Source organism: Protopterus annectens, chromosome 1.part2 (assembly GCF_019279795.1).
Source record: "Protopterus annectens isolate FY-2018-M chromosome 1.part2, PAN1.0, whole genome shotgun sequence".
In the NCBI taxonomy this organism is placed as follows: domain Eukaryota; kingdom Metazoa; phylum Chordata; order Ceratodontiformes; family Protopteridae; genus Protopterus; species Protopterus annectens.
Window position 1 is genome coordinate 859,275,076 of NC_056727.1, and position 19,342 is coordinate 859,294,417.

The following is a 19,342-nucleotide window of genomic DNA, read 5'->3' on the forward strand; positions in this document are numbered from 1 at the left end:
GGTGGAGTTCCATGATTTAGTTATGTAGTTAGAATATAGTGAGTCTCCATAGCTGTTGTTGGATTTTGTAACTTCAAGTAGTAATTTTTTTGCTGATCATAGAGTCCTGATATTGATGTAGGTTTGTTCTAGGTCTTGTAGGGATGGATTTTTGTTGGGTAGATAAACTATGGAATGGATTATGGTAAGTTGATTTAGGGTTAGTAGGTTGAGCAGCTCTAGCCATTTGAGTTGTTTCACAGCAAGACAATGATGGCTTCTATGGGGCAGGTTAGATGAAAATCTGGCTCTCTTATGGTAGCATGATTCAACTGTCCTTAAGTCTGACTTTTCTGAGGTTAGTAAATATAGGGGAGGTGTAGAGTAAAGTGGATAGTAGGTGGGTTCTGGCAATAGCTTGTCTGGAAGAGTTTTTTAAGAAAGGTTTTATTCTGTAAAGGGAACCTAATTTAATACGGGCCTTTTTAATGGCATGAAATATATGTTTCTCAAATGTTAACTTATCATCTAGAAGGATACCTAGTAGCTTGGTGACTGAGGTGGGTTTGATTAGAGTGTGATTGGATGAGGTGATTGTAAAGTCATGGTGGGGGGAGTATGCTTTGTGACATTGGTTAGGGAACAGTATTAGTTTGGTTTTGTTAGGATTAAGGATGAGCTAGTGTTTCTAAGAAAGACGTGATGGCAGTAAAAGATTTTTGAGTATTGTCTTGTAGTTGTTTTAGGGTACGTGCAGTGCAGATGATCGTGGAGTCATCTGCATATTGTATGATGGAAGCAACGTTAGTAGCTTTCTGTAGGTTATTGGTCAGAACTGTGAAAAGCAGAGGCCCAAAAATTGAGCCTTGTGGAACACCTACTATAATGAGAAGTGGGGAGGAGAGGAAAGGTCATCTTGCCATTTGACTGATTGATAGTGGTCAGACAGTTAATTCTGGAATTAAATATGAGTGTTTTTAGACATGTTAAGTGATGCAAGCTCATGCAGGAATTGTTCATGGGACACTGTGTCAAATGCCTTTGACATGTCGAGAAATACTGAGGCAATCATTTAGCCATTGTTTTTTAGCTGGTTGACAGTACTGGTAAATTTGAGGAGTGCTGTGGTGGTACTATGGCCTGGTTGAAATACATGTGCGTGGGAAAGTAGCTTATTAGATAGTAAGTGTTGCATCAGTTGAGAGTGGATGCACTTTTCTAAGATTTTAGAAAGAGGGGATAGTATAGATATTAGCCTACACTTAGATAGTTTTAGTGAGGTGCCTCTTTTGGGAATGGGATTACATAGGAAGTTTTCCAGATATTAGGCACATACTGTTTGGTGATAGATCTATTGATCAGTATTGAAAGTGGGTAGCATATGACACTGGATGCTAATCTGAGGTAGTTGTTTAGCAGTTTGTTGGCAACAAGGATTGTGTGTTTCAATTGACTTAGCAATTTCGTTATTGTACATGTTTGGACAGGTTTAAGAGAGAGTGAGGTAGGTGAATCAGTAATAGTAGTGAGGGTGATTTGTTGCAGGCTATTTTTCTTATGAGTGACAGGATGGAGTTTATGAAAAATGAGTTAAAGTGGGATGCTAAGCTTTCTTTTGTGTTTTTGATATTTGGGGTGGGGTGGAGGTGTGGCCTGGATGGATAAGCTGACTGATGTAAGCCCAGAATTTTTGTGGGTTGTTTTGAAGCTTGGACTGAATGTTTGTATATTACAGTTTTTTATCAACTCTGATTTGCTTTTTGCAGACATTTCTTAGGTGGTGGTAGTTGCCTGGGGAAGGTGTTGATTTGTGGTTTTATGTTGATACCAGAATCTCTTTGTTTCAGTTAGACAGCTATGGCAGTTGTTAGTTTTTGTTTTTATGTGTCTTATGGGGGCACATGTGTTTAGAACATCAAGAAATATGTTACTGAAATAATCAACTGCTGTATCTAGCAGAAGGTATTTTAATGAGGACCAGTTACAGCTTAGTAGTATTTGTTTAAAAGTGTTTATGGAAAAGTTTTTTGTATTGTATGTATTTGTTTATATGATTTTAGTTTTATGGGTGAGCTATGGTGTCTTAGAAAGAAGGTAAGTAGGTGGTCACTTAGGCTGTCAGCCTGAAACGTGGATTAGAGAGGGTTTGTTAGTCAGGGTCCAGTCAAGAATGGATTGTTTGTTACTGATTTTGTCAATTCTAGTGGGTGAATGAATCAACTGGGTGAAGCCATGTAGGTTGATATGATTTGACGGGCTATCTGACAAATTGGTTTGCCAATTGGTACTGAAATCACCAACTAGTATAGTTTCTTGGCTAAATGTGGCTGAGGCCCATGAGAGAAGGTTTTCTATTGTGGAGGGGTTATTTGGTGGTATGCACACAGCTAGTAAGACAATATGTTTCCTGTTAATGATTTTTAGACATGATAATAAGAGTTCTGTGTTATCAATATCAGGGACATTCATCTGAAGTTTTCAAAATTAAGAGGGCCTTTATATGGAACTGCTACTCCCCCACTTTATTTTGCTGTCCTGTCTTGTGTGAGAATTTTGCAGGCAGGGGGAATGATTTCATCATTGTTTATGTGGGGTTTAATCCAGGTTTCAGTTAGTACAGCAATGTCAGGGGTGTATAGTGATAGGGTGGCATGGATTTCATGTAGTTTGTTTAAGAGACATCTGAGGTTTATATTTATGAGGAGGATGTAAGTGCTCATTTCAGATATGTTGGATAGTAAAGGTGAGGTTTGATTTATTGTTGGTTTGGGGGAAATGTTTGTGATGGCTGTATTTTGTTGGGTGAGAGTATGGCCAGGGTTGGGGTGCATGTCTCCATATAAATGAAGATTAGTTTTTTACTTGTACTTTAGGGAAATCTTTGGGGGTACAGGTGGTTGTTTCAGTGGTATTAATGAGGGGTTAGCATGGTGGAGGTATCGATATGGGAATAGTTCAACATTTGTGGAGTTGTAGATGTGCGGTGCTATGTCGAAATGAGACAGGTAAGGCAGAGGTGGGTTTGTTAAAGGGTAGGTGGGCGATTTTAAGTAGTTTATGGGAGGGTTGTTAGGTGTTAGGGAGAGATCAGTTAGTAGTAATGGGATGAATAATATGTGCAAAAGAAACATGTTTGAGTATTGGGTTTTAGAAGGGAGGTTATCGAAGGAGGAGTGGTGATATGAGTAGTGAGGTGATGAGAAAATGATGTAGTTGAGGCTTTGAGAAGCTGGGGAAGGAACAGTTAAGGGGTGGGACAACAATATACAATTATAAGATGGGAGGAGCTGTTAGTGACTTGTGATGTGGAGGACAGTGATAGGATGAGGATGTGTGGAGGTGTGGTTTGGTTAGGATAAATGTATGTGATGTGGAGGTGGTTGGGAATGGGGGTAGGGTAGGGGAACAGAGTGAGCCCAAGTGCAGCAAAGGTGAACTGAGCGGGCAAGTGCGAGTTCCCCGTGTGCACACAGTGCACAGAAAACTATCAGCCACCTTAAACTGGTCGGGAGGAATGCAGAACCATTGTGGAGATATAGAATAATAATGACACATTCTGCACCGAATTAAGCTACAGAGTTAGTGGCACACTACACTTCTTTATCAGGCATATAGTAATGCTTGTTTTTCTTTTCAGTGTAAACACGTTATTTCTCTCTCTAAGTTGTGGAGCTAGCATTACAAAAACAGTAAGGGCACTGAGAGGTATTTGTAAAAAATAACCTTAGGTATGGGCACTCCACCCAACAAGACAAGCAGCTACACCAAGGGGATTTTAAAAATGGTTCCTGTAGCTTAATAAAGTTATGTTAGGCTGTAATTGGTCTTGTGGGGGAGGGGGAGGACTAAAAGACCAGAAAAGTGATGGATAGCCAATAGCATGATGAAAAGGGCTGGTCCTGATTTCACAGATGTTTAAGTCTACAGAAACAATTAGGAAAGCCAGTAGGTACTTTGGACTCACTTGTTCTGCATACCTTTCTTATTGAAATAAAATAAACCACTTTTACTAAGGAGTATGTGGGATTTAGGAAGACCAGAACTTATAAGAGAAAGGGTTTAGTAGTAGTAGAAAAGCAGCAGTGCTTTCAAATAAACAGCATATAAAGGCAGACTGCAGTTAGGAAGCACATGATGGGGGGCAGCTTATATATACGGTGGAGTAATAACCATTATTAGACAAAGCAAGGCCATATCAGGTCTAGGCAATTCCAACTCTGTATCATAGCTCAGAAAATCATCTCCCTCATCGCACCAATCTGCCCACCTAGCATCTTCAACAGTGCATTCCACAAGGATTCCTTAAAATCTGCCAACTCGCCACGCTCCCAGAAAATATGATCCCAATTATCTCTTTCTTTCCCTTTACACCTCCATTTTCTGTCTGCCTGAGGAAAATTTCTCTGGAGTCTACTTGGGGTATAGAAATATCTATGCAAACATTTTCAGGCAAACGTCCTAAATCTTTTAGATTTGTTGCATATTTGGGAGACATACATACATATATTCTCCCATTTATTCTTTGTGAATTGCTTATCCAATCTCTCTTCCCAATCCTTTCTAACCTCCTCTGATTGTTCTTATAGTTATGGAATATTTTGTGTGCTCTACTAACTATTCCTTTTTTAATGGCAGTTTCTGTTCTAGATTCTATTAAAAGCTCTACCAGTGCTGCTCTTTCGTTTAGCCCCCCCAATTTCTTTCTCTTTACCTATACTCTTATATAAATTCCTGATAAGGAAGGCAATCTCTAACCTGCAGTCCAAATAAATTCTTGGTGTCTTCCCATTCTGTCATCTTTCCCTCTCTAATTATTTGCTCCAAATACCTTGGTTCCTTTGCCAGTTTGCTCCAATAAATTTCAGCCCCCTCTTCCCTGCTGTCTGTATCCTTAATTGCAGTCATCTCTATCTGCAAAATCTCCTTTTTCCATTCATGTGTTGGCTTATTTCTTAAAATACTTTCTGCTGCTTAATGGGTGTAATATTCTCTATGATTATTGTTGTTCTCCTTAAAGGCCTGCAACCAAAATTCCAGTCTCTCCTTGCTTACTGAGCCTCCCCCATTTCATCATCATCCTTTTTTACTTTGAATTATAGTTTCCTGCTTGTGCTATGTATAGGAGTCTTAACTGTGTAGCTCTGAAATATCCCTTCAAATTGGGTAATCCCAATCTGCCCTGTTCTACTGGAAGAATCAGCTTATCCCACTTGACACTTGCCATCTTCCCCTCCCAGATAAAGTCTTTCAGCTCCTTATTAATTACTATACACAACTTCTCTGATTGATACAAATATGCCTAACCTGTGTACAAGACTAAAAACATTTTAACTGCTTGTATCTTACAATTCAGATCAATATAACAAAGTTTCACTTTTTTCAGTTTTTGCATAATCTTTTGTTTAGTCTCTTCCCACATATAATTAGCTGCTACACTAGAATAATTTTTTAATCCATACTCCTAAATACTTAGTTGTATCATGTCCCCATAAATATGGATATTCCTTAACCAGTTCATGTGTGGGTGCATAATTTACTGCTATTGCCTTTGTTTTAGCTTCATTCATTTTGTATCCAGAAAAGATCTGAAACTGTTTCAAAGTGTTCCACAACAGTGTAATGTCTTTTTCTGGTTTTGTCAGGTGTAAAATAATATCATCTGTAAATAAAGCCAGCTTTTCTTGATTACCGTACCGATTATATCCTTGAATTTTTGAGTCCCTTATTTTCTTTGCCAATGGTTCTAAATATAATGTCAGTAATAAAGGGGAAAAAAGGACACCTCTGCCGGGTTCCTCTGCTCAAGCAGAAATTATCAGAGATGACCCCACCCACTTTAATTTTCACCTCTGATCCCTCATATACCCTCCTAATCAATGTTATCATTTTTTTTTTCAGGAAATGCAAATGCTTCCATCGCCCTGCTCATAATGTCCTAGCTTACTTTGTCAAGTGCTTTCACTGCATTAAGACCCAACAACAACAATGACATTTTCTTACATTCTGCTTCCCTCTGGATCGCCAGTGTTTTGTTAATGTTGTTAAATGTTTGTCTCCACTCCACAAAACTACATTGATCCATATCTATCAGTAGTTTTGGCATTACTTTTGCCATTCTTTTAGCCATTATAGACATGAACACTTTAGTTTTGGCATTACGTTTGCCATTCCTTTTAGCCATTATTGACATGCACACTTTGTAATCATGGTTTAGTATTGAAATGGACCTGTATGAAGCTGGATCTGATGGATCCTTACCCTCTTCAGGTATTACAGCTACCACTGGACATTGGTACTTCTCCTCTTCTTAAGATACTTATAAACAAAGCCTTGCAGATCTTTATCAGTTTTTTCCTCCTAGCTTCCAAACTTCCACAGGAATACCATCTATTCTTGGGGACTTTCCTGTAGAATGGTTATACATCACAACTTTTATCTCATCTTCTCCTATCCTAACCATTAGTAATTGAACCTCATCTACCTCTAACCTTGGCATATTTATTTCTTCCATAAACATTTCTATTTGTATCTTTTCTTGATTTTTATACATCTCTGTTTTATAGATATTCTCATAGAATTTCTGAAATATTTCTAATACCTCTACAGGAGCTCTTGCTACCTTCATCATTATAGGGTCCCTAAGTTTGGTGACAGCCCTTTCTATTTTCTGCTGCTTGAGTCATTGTGCTAAAAGTTTTTGTGCTCTAGTGTTATTATAAAAAAAAACAGTTGCTTAACAGCAATCTTTCTAACCTAGTGCATATTATCTAGGCAATCCCTTATTTTCTGCCAAGCATTCTGCAGTTGATCTTCTTCTTCTGTGAGATTGCCCCTATTCTGTAATACTTTAACATCTGTAAGTCTCTCTAAATAATTCTTGTAACTTCTTAATCATAGCTCCCTTTCTTTTATTTCCACCCCTTTTTAAATTCCACCTTAACTTTATCCCACTCCCTAGCTATATTTTCAGAAGAAATTTATACCCGCTCTAACAGCTCCTGAATAATATCCACTATGCATGACTTAAATTCCTCTCTTCTGAACAGACCAGAAAGCACCAGTGTCTCATTTTTATTTCAATACCCTATGCTTTTATTTTAGCAATTACCGGTGCATGATCTGAAATAGCTATTCAGTATCAAGATCTTCAATTAAATACACATTTTCCTGTGAAATGTAAATTCTGTCTAGCGTAGCCCTATTTTTTATATCTTGGAGAATAATATGCAAATATACTCCAAACTCCTATTACTGAATTCACATCTTCTATACCAAATGTTTTCATAAATTTCTTCAAACATCTACCATCCTTTGTTATATTTCCCCTTCTGAGCCCCCCAGACACATCTTCACTGCTGCAAATCAAATTCCAGTCCCCACCTATAAGTAATATTCCTTGCTGAAAACTGATTATTTCTCCCAGAATTTTCTTAAGCTCCATTATAGCAGGTTTAGGTGGAATATAAATACATGCCGGTGTGTAATCCTCCTCCCTTGCCAGTAGCCCCTTAGCATTGCAAATCAGCCATTATTATCTTTTTTATCTTCTTGTATCACTATTGGAGCTCCTCTTGCAATTAATATTGCTCTCCTCTTTTCCTTTGTTGAAGTTATTCAGCTGAATAACCATCCTGAAACCTTTCTTTATCAAATTCACATGTTCAGTTCTTTATAAGTGTGTCTTCTGTAACACAGCTTTCTGCATTCTACATTTTTAATATAGTTTACTACTCTTTCTTGTTTGTATTTAACTGTCAGGCCATTTACATTTAAAACATTAAAGAAAGCATTATTGTATTAAAAAAGTTATTATTCAAACCTTTTATGTATAACACTTTTTTAATTAAATGTCTAGTGCCAGCTTTTATGTTACATACATACATTGTTTGGCATGTTGAACGTTTATATATTTGTTTCTTGTCATATTCATTTGACCCTATGTCACATCTTTTAAAACTTTTTGTTTTATTGAAAGCCCTCAAAAAACACTCCCAACACCTCCCTAAAACCTATTAACTTACTACTAACACACAAAACTATGTACACTTTCTAATACTGAAGTTTAACCCTCCTAATAGGAACAAAAATCCCAAACTGACTGCCTTGCTCACAAACGTGATCGAGTTAACCTAAAAGAAAGGTTATCCATGCCAAGATGCATGGTTTAGCCTGTGCTTTTACTAAGTGCTGATTGGTTGTTTTGTCTTATCTTTATAGCTCTCTCAGCTGGGAAAACCCCTGCATGTTTTCAGAGAGCATTAACTACCTTGGGAAAGCTCCTGAATGCTTTCAGAGAACATGATCTCCTAGCCAATTTCTGTTTTCTTTTTATTTTTACTCAGTCAACCACTCTCCACCAGACTATAGCCAGTTTCTCTTTATCAGATTGTCTCTATAGAGACATGAGAACCAGGCTGCCAGTTTCTCTTTATCACATTGTTTCCATGGAAACATGAAGACCAGCTGCACAACTGTTACTAACCATACATGTATTTGCTAGAAAAAAAAGCCGCATAATATTCAACGTTCTTTTTCATTTACTTGCTGTCTCTTAAAACTTGTTACTAAATCAATTTAAGGTCTTTAATCCAGTCATTCCAACATGCAAGAATGAGAAAAAAACACATAATTTTTTCTTTTATCATGCTATTTAACAATTTTTTACACTGCAGTGCCTACATTTCTTAAAACTGAACATGAAGAAAGAAAGAAGGGAGAAAAAAAGGGTCTATATTAGAACATTGAAGTTTCAAAACTTCGAATGTTCTAAAATCGACCCCTATTCAGCGAAAGCTAAAAATATCAAAGCAACAGAAAAATGATTTTTTTTCCTAGGGAAAGAATTTGGTTGTCGATTTCTGTTGCTTCGGTATTTTCAGCGCTGTGGTGGAAAGTTACTGGTCAGGTTCAGGTAAGTGTGCGACTGAGTGCGGGTTAGGTTAGTTAGGGTTAGGGTGAAGGTTAGATATGTGTGCGATTGTGTGGACGTGAGGGTTAGGGCGGGTTAGGTGAGTTAGGGTTAGGGCGTGGGTTAGGTATGTGTGCGATTGTGTGGATGTGAGGGTTAGGGCGGGTTAGGTGAGTTAGGGTTAGGGCGCGGGTCAGGTAAGTGTGCGATTGTGTGGACGTGAGGGTTAGGGCAGGGTAGGTGAGTTAGGGTTAGGGCACCAGTGAGGTGAGTGTGCGATAGTGACGGACCTTAGGATTAGGGTTTGGGTTAAGGTAAGCGGATAGTTAGTGGTGTGTGTATAGTTTAGTGTAGGGTTAGGTGTAAGATTTTAGGTGTATGTGTGTGGATTTCTGTTTGTTTGGTGTGCTTGTGCTGTGTGTATGTGTTTTGGAACAGCAAATTTTTTCCCTAGGAGAAAATTCACTGTTTTGTATGTTCAATGTTTTCAGCTTTCGCTGAATAGGGGTCGATATTAGAACATTCGAAGTTTTGAAACTTCGATGTTCTAATATAGACCCCAAAAAAACAGCAGCACCTGTTTACATTCCACATTATACTTAAAAATAACTAAAAAAAAAACTTTACAGCATGTAAAGAAAACCACGTGCCACAAAAGTGATACTATTTAAGAAAAAAACTTTAGTTACAGTTAAAGTTCTCCCTCCTCTTCCCCACCCCAAAGCACTTTTCTGAATATTAATGACATGAAGTAGGGCATCTGCTTTAGAGTCCCCAAGTCCAACAGATTCTGAAAAGTCCAATATTTCCAGATTTTTTATGCCACATTTCACAAATATAATTATTGTGTTGTAATCCCATATTAAGTTACTGGTTTTATTACTGTTCATCTCTGAAATTCTGTCTCTGCTTCATTTCCAACGTACTCTCGATTCTTCCAGAAAGCTCTCATGCTCCCTTCGTTCTCATTAACATTTTCCATTGAAAATGTTGAAAAGGTTTCACAGGTACAGGCCCTCTGTGGTCTTTATTACCAGAAGAATAAGAAGCAGAATCTCATTTTGTTTCACAGCTTACTTTTTGTTGAACAAACATTTGTATTTCTTCCTTAGCAAGTACTTCATCAAAAAATGATGTTGTTCCCCCAGGGAAGAGTACTTTGAAGACAGCTGGGTACAGCAGTTTGAATCTCACACCTGCATCTCAACATTCTCTAAATACTGGAATAAATTTGCTACTTTTCTGTCTGGTGTACAATGAGTAATTATTCCTCCACAAACACTCTGTGGTATCACATTTTAGTACTTTGGACCTGTGCAACAGTTTTGTCAGAATCAACTCCTTCTGCTTGTAGGACTGCATCCTTACTATTAAAGGTCTAGGTTGCTTTCTTATAGCCAGGTTTGGAGCATATACACGATGTGCCCTTTCAACTAACAACTCCTGCTACAAAAGGAATACCAGTTCAGTTGCTCATTTGTGCTTTCATAAAATGAATGCAGTCTGTTCCTTCCAGCTTCTCTGGTACAGCTGGATATCTCGGGTTTTCCCTTCATGCTCTGCCCTTTAATTCATTTATTTTTTGAAACATCTCTTCCTGAGTGGTCTTGTATTCAGCCAGCCTTTTCTTGATTTTTACATCTGATTTTTGCAGGATTATTATCTCAACTGAATATCTGTTTAAAGCTTCTTTCATTTTTTACAGCCTTTTGCTGTTTGTGTTAATATACTCCATCAGTGTTTTGTTTATTTTAACTAGATCTGTATGCAGTTGTCTTATATCTTCCTGTAGCTTGTTGGAAGTCATGTCTGAAGGTTGTATTGCGTTTTGATGAACATCTGCAGAACTTTCCCCAGTCAGTGTTTCTTCCTCACTCTATGTAGCTGATTTTTTCCAGGTCTTCTGTATTTCTTTATTCCTGGCATCCAGATAGAGCACTTACTGGCCAGTTACTGAAATTTACCCATAAACACATGTTTACTGGCCTTCTCTGCTGAGTTTCTATTTTCATACTGAGGGAGCTAGTAATAAACTGTTACTCAATGTGCAGCCACCTTGGAAGTCCCATAATAGCAGTTCATGGTGTAAGATGGGCTCTGCCCCAGTCAGACTTTCCCAGTAAACAAATGTTAACTAACATAATAATAATAATAATAATAATATAAATACATGCCAGTGTTATCATCCTGCTCCCTTGTCAATAGTCCCGCATTACCACAGGTCTATCTTTATTGTCTTGTTCCTCTTATATCACTATTGGAGCCCCTCTAACAGTAAGTACTATTACTATCCTTTTCTTTTGTTCCTTATAATTTGTTGAATGTTCATCTTGCAATCCTGTCATTATCAAATTCATATGCTCATTTATATCAAAATATGACTTCTGAAACACCAATATTTGCACCCCACATTTCTTCATATAATGCAATACTCTTTGCTTTTTGGCTACACCTGTAAGGCCATTTGCATTCCATGATAACGTGGACACAGCAGCCATTATGATAGTAAGTTTTGACTCGCATTTGTTATACATTATTTTCTTTTGAATCTGTACTTCCAACTTTTGGCTTACATGTACACACACTAATGCTTGGCAGTCTGATCATCAATGCAGCTGCTACTTCTCATCTCCATTTAGACCTATGTCACATTTTATTTATTTATTTTTGGTTCATTATTTATTTATTTATTTTATTTTACATTTGTTGACTGGGATAGTCTGACTGGATACATGTCCATTTTCAGCTGAGGCCGGGGAGAAAAGCTCCAAACTTACAAACAGATAAAGACAAGCAAGTTACAGTATATGCACAAATATATTGTATTAACATACAAGTTACAGTCTCACATTTCAAGTCTATGAAGCATACAGTTTATATTCAAACATATATACAAATATGTTACAGTTTCTCTTATCAAACCTATAGGTGCAGCTCTATACAGAGTATCTGCAGAGATGTTACAGTTTCTCTTTTCAAACCTTTGAGTGTAAGAGGTAAGTCACTTTGAATAAAAAAATTGCAGGGATATGGAAGTAGATTAGGCTTTAGTCAGGGTTAGAGCAAGGACATAACCAGTGAGTTTTAAAATACTGGGTTAGATTTTTTTTTTAACCGATTCAGGAAGGGGGTTCAGAGTAAGGTCAGATGGGTGTAAATTCCAGGTTTTGCCTATGGAATTTGCAAACAAAGATTCCCCAGATAGGTTGTTAGCTTTAACAGATTGAACCAAAGGTTTTGTAGTGGAACGAAGTGGCCTAGTGTTTTTGTAGGGATGGATAATGTTTTTAAGGGAGGTTGTTTTTTTTTTGGATGGTTAATAACCTTGAATGCTACAGTAAGTTGATCATACTGAATTAGCCTGGGGAGTTCTAGCCATCCTAAGAGGTTTAGATTTTGGCAATGGTGTATCCTGTAGGGAGTTTCTGTAGCAAGCCTGGCAATTTGATTGTAGCAGCTAGAGAGTTTGCTGAGATCAGTTTTGTTAAAGTTAGTGAGTATTGGCGAGGCATAGAGTAGAGTTGAAAGCAGATGGGTACGGGCAATTGCAGTTCTAGCTAGAGGGATGAGAAAAGGTTTGTTTTTGTATCGGGAGCCAAGTTTTTTATTAACGGTTTTAATAGTTTGGTTTACGTGCATATCATATTTGACTTTGTTGTCTATTATAACACCCAGGAGTTTGGTATACATATCTGGTGAGATTATGGTCCCATTGTTAGATGTTATAGCAAACGAAGGTTGAGAAGATTTGCGAGTAGGGGAGAAGAGCAATAGCTTTGTTTTATTAGGGTTTAATATCAGCTGTTGATTAGAGATCCAGTTTTCCACTGTGTTAAAGGTTTTCTGGGTTAAACGAAAGAGATCTGTAGGAGTAGAGGCTGAGCAAATCAGGGTGGAGTCATCGGCATATTTTATACAGGTTGCATCTGGGATTACAGTGTGGAGGTCATTGATAAAGAGGGAGAAAAGACGAGGACCTAATATGGAGCCTTGAGGGAAACCAAGTGTAACGGGGATAAGGGTGGAGGGGCTGTCCTGCCAAAGGACAGCCTGCTGTCTTCCACTAAGATAAGATTGAAACCATTGTATAGTATGGTTATTTAGGGATATTTTCTTTAGGGTAAGTAAGAGTAGCTGGTGGTTAACCATGTTGAAGGCCTTGGAAATATCAAGAAACAGGCAGAAGATAGTTTGTTGTTGTTACGGTTAGAATTTATGACATTAGAAAAGGAGAGGAGGGCTGTGGTGGTATTGTGCTGTGGTCTAAATCCATGCTAAATTCCATAATTTTAGCCATAGGGGACAGGACAGCTATTGGTCTATAGTATGACAGATCAATGGAGCTGCCTCCTTTGTGGAGTGGTATGGCGTGATATTTTCCAGACAGAGAGGATAGAGGCTTCAGTTATGGTTCTGTTTATGAAAATGGAGACGGGATGCTATAACATCAGCAGATTTTTGCAGGTAGTCTGCAGGGAGGAGGTCAGCTGAAAGGGTGGTTGGTTTGAGTTTTTTAATTAGGGCTCTAATGAGTGAAGTCGGGACTTTTTGGAGCTGAAGGACAGAATGTCACTGGGTTTAGGAGTTTCAGCATTAGGACAAGTGGGTTTATGTTTGCTATCAAGGGCCTGGATGGTTTCTGTAAAGAATCTGTTGAAGGTGTTGGCAATGGACTCTGGCGATATTTGGGTTGGGGCTGAGGGGGTTGGAGTTGTGTATTGCCCTGGGTGGAGGAGTTTGTTAATACCTGCCCAGAACTTCTGTGGTTTTTTGTGGTGTTTCTGCTGCAGATGGCAGAAATATTTTTTTTGTCTAGTAATATGGATTTTTTGTATCATTCCTATATTGTCAAAATTTGAGTTGATCTTGTGGGACATTAGAAGAGCACCAAGTGTTCCAAGCATTATTTATTTGGATGATCTTTAGTTTGGTTTCTTTAGTAAGCCACGGGACAATTTTTGTTTTAATTCTAATAGAGTGTGCAGGTGCATGGTTGTCAATGATGGCCAGGAAGTTGTTATTAAAGTGTGTTACTTCCTCATCTAGTGGTAGTTGTTTTAGAATTGACCAACTGCATAATTTAAGTTCTTCTAAGAATTTATTAAGGTTGAAGTTTTTGTTATTTCTTATTGTTTTATAGGTAGGTAGATGTGGACATTCAACTTTATGCCTAATAGTATACATTAAGAAATGATCACTTAGATCTTCAGGAAGAGTACCTGATTTGTACATGTGGTGGGGGATATTAATTAGCATCCAGTCTAGGATACTTTCTTTATTGTTAGGCTTGCTGATCCTAGTAGGGGAGGTTACAGTTTGTGTAAAACTATGTAGGTTTACGTGGGTGGTTCAAGGCATTTTGCAAAACTCAAAACCAACATTAATTAATTTTCAGAATGCTCACCCTCTTTTAGCTCAGAATAAGCACTGTGTACATTTTCAATAAATTAAGTTTACCTCTCCAGACTGGAGAAGTTTTTCAAATCAATGTCTGTACCCCCAAAAACTACCTAATTTAAAATAAGGCTACCCATGCTAAAGCACAGATTGATAACTATTTTTTATCATTATTCCTCTTCAAGATGTGAAAAACAGCTTGCATTTTCACAGTAAACATTAACTTTTAACCCCAAGAAAAGTGTATTGGCTATCTTTAAATAAATAAAATAAATTGTGCATTGCTCTATTAGATGCATTAATGTCATAAGGCTGCAGTGGAGGCTACTGCTTCTTATTTACTTTTCACAGTTTCAAACTTTATTTTTCACTGAACTGCTTGACACTGTACATTTAAATGTTGGATTTATATCGGCAAAGAGTGCTCAAAACTTTCAAAATTAAATGTTTCCATCTGAAGGAGAAAAGCTAACAACTTTGCAGATGCATGACAGAGTCTTTTTAAAATTCATTTAGAACACATGTATAGCCTTCCCACTGTCAACTGTCTTCACCTGCAGACTTTCTGTCTTGTACTGAGATCATTTGTTAATTGAAAAATAATAAGTTAATAACTTTGCAGATGCAAGAAACTAACCATTTTCCATGACTTTAATCTTTTAGACTAATTTTTCAAGCCTATTAAACCAAGAACATTAATTTAGACATTCTCCTCTGTAAAACAAGAACAAATTGTATCTTAAATCTACATACATATATGATTAATGGACTCATATACGCCACCCAGCAGCCGAAGATAACATCATATTAACTTTAACTTGCTTCTCTCAAGCCTTTTGTATTTTTGTTACAGTACAAAGCCTATGAGCATGTACTTGCTTGCTTTAATATCTTTAACATATGCATCAGTCACTGATAACACTTGCTCCACCTCACATTTAAAATACCCCAGACTACCCACTGTGCAATCTGGTTTAAAATATAACATGCAGTTTATATCATGGTTTGTACACAAATATTAATAAGAACAAAAACTGTTTTTACCTAAAGTTACTTCTTCATCCTCTTCAATGTCCTGCTGAACATTAATGACATAAAGAAAGTTAAATGCTTTACAGTTCATCCACAAGTTTAACAAAATCAACAAAATTCCAGTCTTTGTCTGCCACCTTTTCTTGCAAAGCATATTGGATTTATTTTCCTATATTTCATTTATTCACTAATTTCATTGTTGCTAGTCTTCTTCCTGATCATTCTTATCTCCAAACACCCATCTCTGGTTAAAATATAGATACTCCTGTTTTTTTTTCCTTGTCTGCTCCTGTATTTTTTCTGTCTCACAAGAATTTTTTGTTGGAACATTGTAAAGGTTTTGATGAAGTCTCTCTATGGGCTCTTTCATCAGAAGACTGAAAAGCAGACTACATCACAAATGTCTTTGATCCTCCAGAAAAAAAAAATCTGAAGACAGCTGGATACATCAGCTTAACTCTTGACACCTGCCTCTGAACATACTGACTGCTAGGATAAATTTGTTTTCATCTTTCTGGTGTAAAGTGAATAATCATTTTCTAAAACAGCTACTTTGCCCAGTTTCTAATTATGTTCCTTTCTGCCATACATTTGTCAGCAGCACCTCTTTCTGCTAGTATAACTGCATCTTTACCATACCAATATATGTTTTGGCTGTTTTCTTATGCCCAGGTATTGAACATAAACAAAATGTGCCCTTTCAATTAACAAATCTTGTTGTAGGACACAGGCCTAAATGTTTATTTGTACTTTCATAAAATTAATAAAGTCCAATTTCTCTGTTACAGCAGAAAAGCTTGGGTTTTATCTTCATGCTCTATCTTCTAACTCAACTATTTTTTCAAACAGCTCTTCTTGACAAGTGAAATGCTCAACCTGTCTTTATTTAATTTTAAAACAGATAAATCAATTATAAAACAAACAGATAACTATTCATGTAGGTCTACAGCTGATAAATACAACAAAGTTATACATATCAACAATTAATATTTTTAAGCAAGTTTTAAGTTTAAGTGAAGATTTATATGAATGTGTAATATTACAAGTTGTCATCTTTATACCATGCATTTCACTACTGCCAACAATTTTTTGCAATACTAATAAATTCAACACTACAGGGGTTAACTTTGCTTTTACAATTTTTAGTAATTTTTTGGCTATAGAAAAAATAGGCCAAGGAAGAAGCACTTGGCTTTTTGGAATTACCTTAGGAATGGGAACATTAAATAAAACAAAAGATTTAGACATATTACATATATCTGACCATAGAGCTTGAATGACGTTATTAACTTCTGTCCAAAATGGGGAGATGACTTCACATTCATGTACCATATGCTTCCAATCAACTATTATTTCAAAATAACATCTCCAGGATTTAATTCTATATGATTTATATATAACTGTAATTTTGTTAGGAGTGAAAACAGCAATGTAAAAAATTCCAAGTGAAATTTTTCCACTATAATTAAGATGTGGTTTTATCTGTAGATTTTAATATTCTTTTTTTCAACCACAATGAATGGTTTAAATATATTTAATAATAAATAATAAAAGAACAAGAAAATACTCAGTATATAATCACAGTCACATCAGAGTTCAAAATCACAGGAAATATTTAAAATAACACTGCTGGACAGTCTCAAGTAAATAAAGAAAGACATCTAAATTAAACATTGCTATATTCCTGACTGTATCTACAGAATTATCTAAAGAATTAGGATATCCTACTTAACGTACTTACAGAGCATGCAATGAAGATGTGGTGAATGGGGCTTCCAACTGATGTTGTCAGGTCAAAGACAAATACAGAATACTCAATCTTTCTCAAAGAATTCTTAAATTAATATTTCAAATATTACTGCTGGGATAGCTTGCAGAATGACATCACTTTTTGCCATCTGACTCTATCCCGGGTGAAAAGCAACCATTGATGCAGCTGGTAACATTTAGCATCTACCTGTGAAAATACATAAACAAGTTTCTTTCCTAAGATCTTTGCAGATCCTGGAAGTCATAAAACAATAAACACTTCCAAGACAATACAAAAAACTTTTAGTTCTAGACATTTTGTCTGTTACAGTACTGAAACTGGGAGCTAACATCCTTTTATTACGAGGCCATAAAGTAAATTAATTTTTAGTTATTTTTCTGAAGTTAACCTCTGGTGTTTCAGTTTCCATTGTTAAAATATATACATCTAAACAGTTACAATAATGCATGCAGATTTCTGTTCTTTTCCAGTAGGGTATGCTGTGGTTACATTTTAGCTTAGTACTTTAAGAAATATCTCTTCAGCACATGTCTGTACAAACTATCTTATATGACATACAGTTCAAATACATTTGTAACACAAGCATATGAATCATGTTGATATTCACAAACGATAGATAATTATTTGCAAAATTCCAGATAGCTGGGCTGGCAGTATCTCCTTTTGTGACACTTCACCCCCCCCCCCTCTAAGACTCAAGCTAATTTTCAAGCGACCCTTGAGAAACATTGCTTATGAGGGTTGAGCCTATCTTGGAATACCTTACCCTATTCCCAGTCTTGAGATTCCAGCTGCCTTGGCAATGCTGACCCCAGTAAAGTGCTGCACTGTTTTATCATATGCCTGCAATCTGAGGCTCCATCACAGTAATTTGAGATTTTGCTGGCTGGCTCACTCTATCTATAGAACCTCCTCAGACTCATCCTGCCTTTGCTGCAAATGCTCAGCACAAGGACCTCTCCAACATGGAAAGATTTCATCACACACACACACACACACACACACACACACACACACACACACACACACACACACACACACACACACACACACACACACACACACACACACACACACACACACACACACACACACACACACACACACACCTGAGAAAGGCTGACACATGTTTACTGGCTATGCCTCCTTCTGCCCAGACTATAAGGTAGTTATTACTGCCATCATCTAACTCTTTATCAGCTACTTTAAGGCCCTTAACAAAGGGTGTCCAATCTTACTGTGTAATGTTACTGTTAATATAAATGGTAGTTTGACCAAGAGCAAGGCTATTAGGAGTGGTCTACACAGTGTCACCAAATAAATAGCTCTTTACAAAATATCTCTTTAGCACACATGCCTGTACAAACCATCTTATATGACATACAGTTCTAACACATTTGTAACACAAGCATATAAATCATGTTGGTATTCACAAATCACATATAATTATTTACAAAATTCTAGACAGCTGGGCTGGCAGTACCTCATTTCATGACATCATTTATGCAAAAATCTTTTAACCAGAAAAAAACAATTAGGGACTATTTGTTTATGACTAGTTGTGATGTAAATAACTATTTACATAGGTCCACAGCTGATCAGTACATCAAAGTTATACATATTAACAACAATTAATATTTTTCAGGCAAGTCTTTAAGCCAATATTTATACGAATGTGTAGTATGAGAAGTTGTCATCTTTATAGTATGAAAAGCACTGCTGCAAACAAATTTTGCCATATTAATAAATTCAACACTAGAGGGGGTAACTTAAATTTTACAATTTTTAGTAATTACTTTTCTGGCTATAGCAAGAACAGAACAAAGAAGAGGGAGTTGTGTTTGTGGAATTATCTCAGGAATTGGAGAATTAAATAAAACTAAAGATTTAGAAATATTACATCTATCGGACCATACAGCTTGAATGAAGTTAATTTCTTTCCAAAAAAGGGAGATGACTTCACATTTATATACCATATGCATCCAATCAGCAATTATTTCAGAATCACATCTCCAGCATTTAGTTCTATTTGATTTATACATAAATGTAATGTTGTTAGAAATGACAAAAGCTCTGTGTAAGAATTTCCAAGTGAAAATTTTTCAGTATAATGAAGATGTGTTTTTTATCTATATATTTTAATGATTTTCTTCTATTCTTCACAGAAGTCTTCATTATTAATTTTTGAGGAATAATTCCAACATGAATTGTCTAAATATTTGAAATCTAACTTAAGAATTTTATTAAGATGTGAA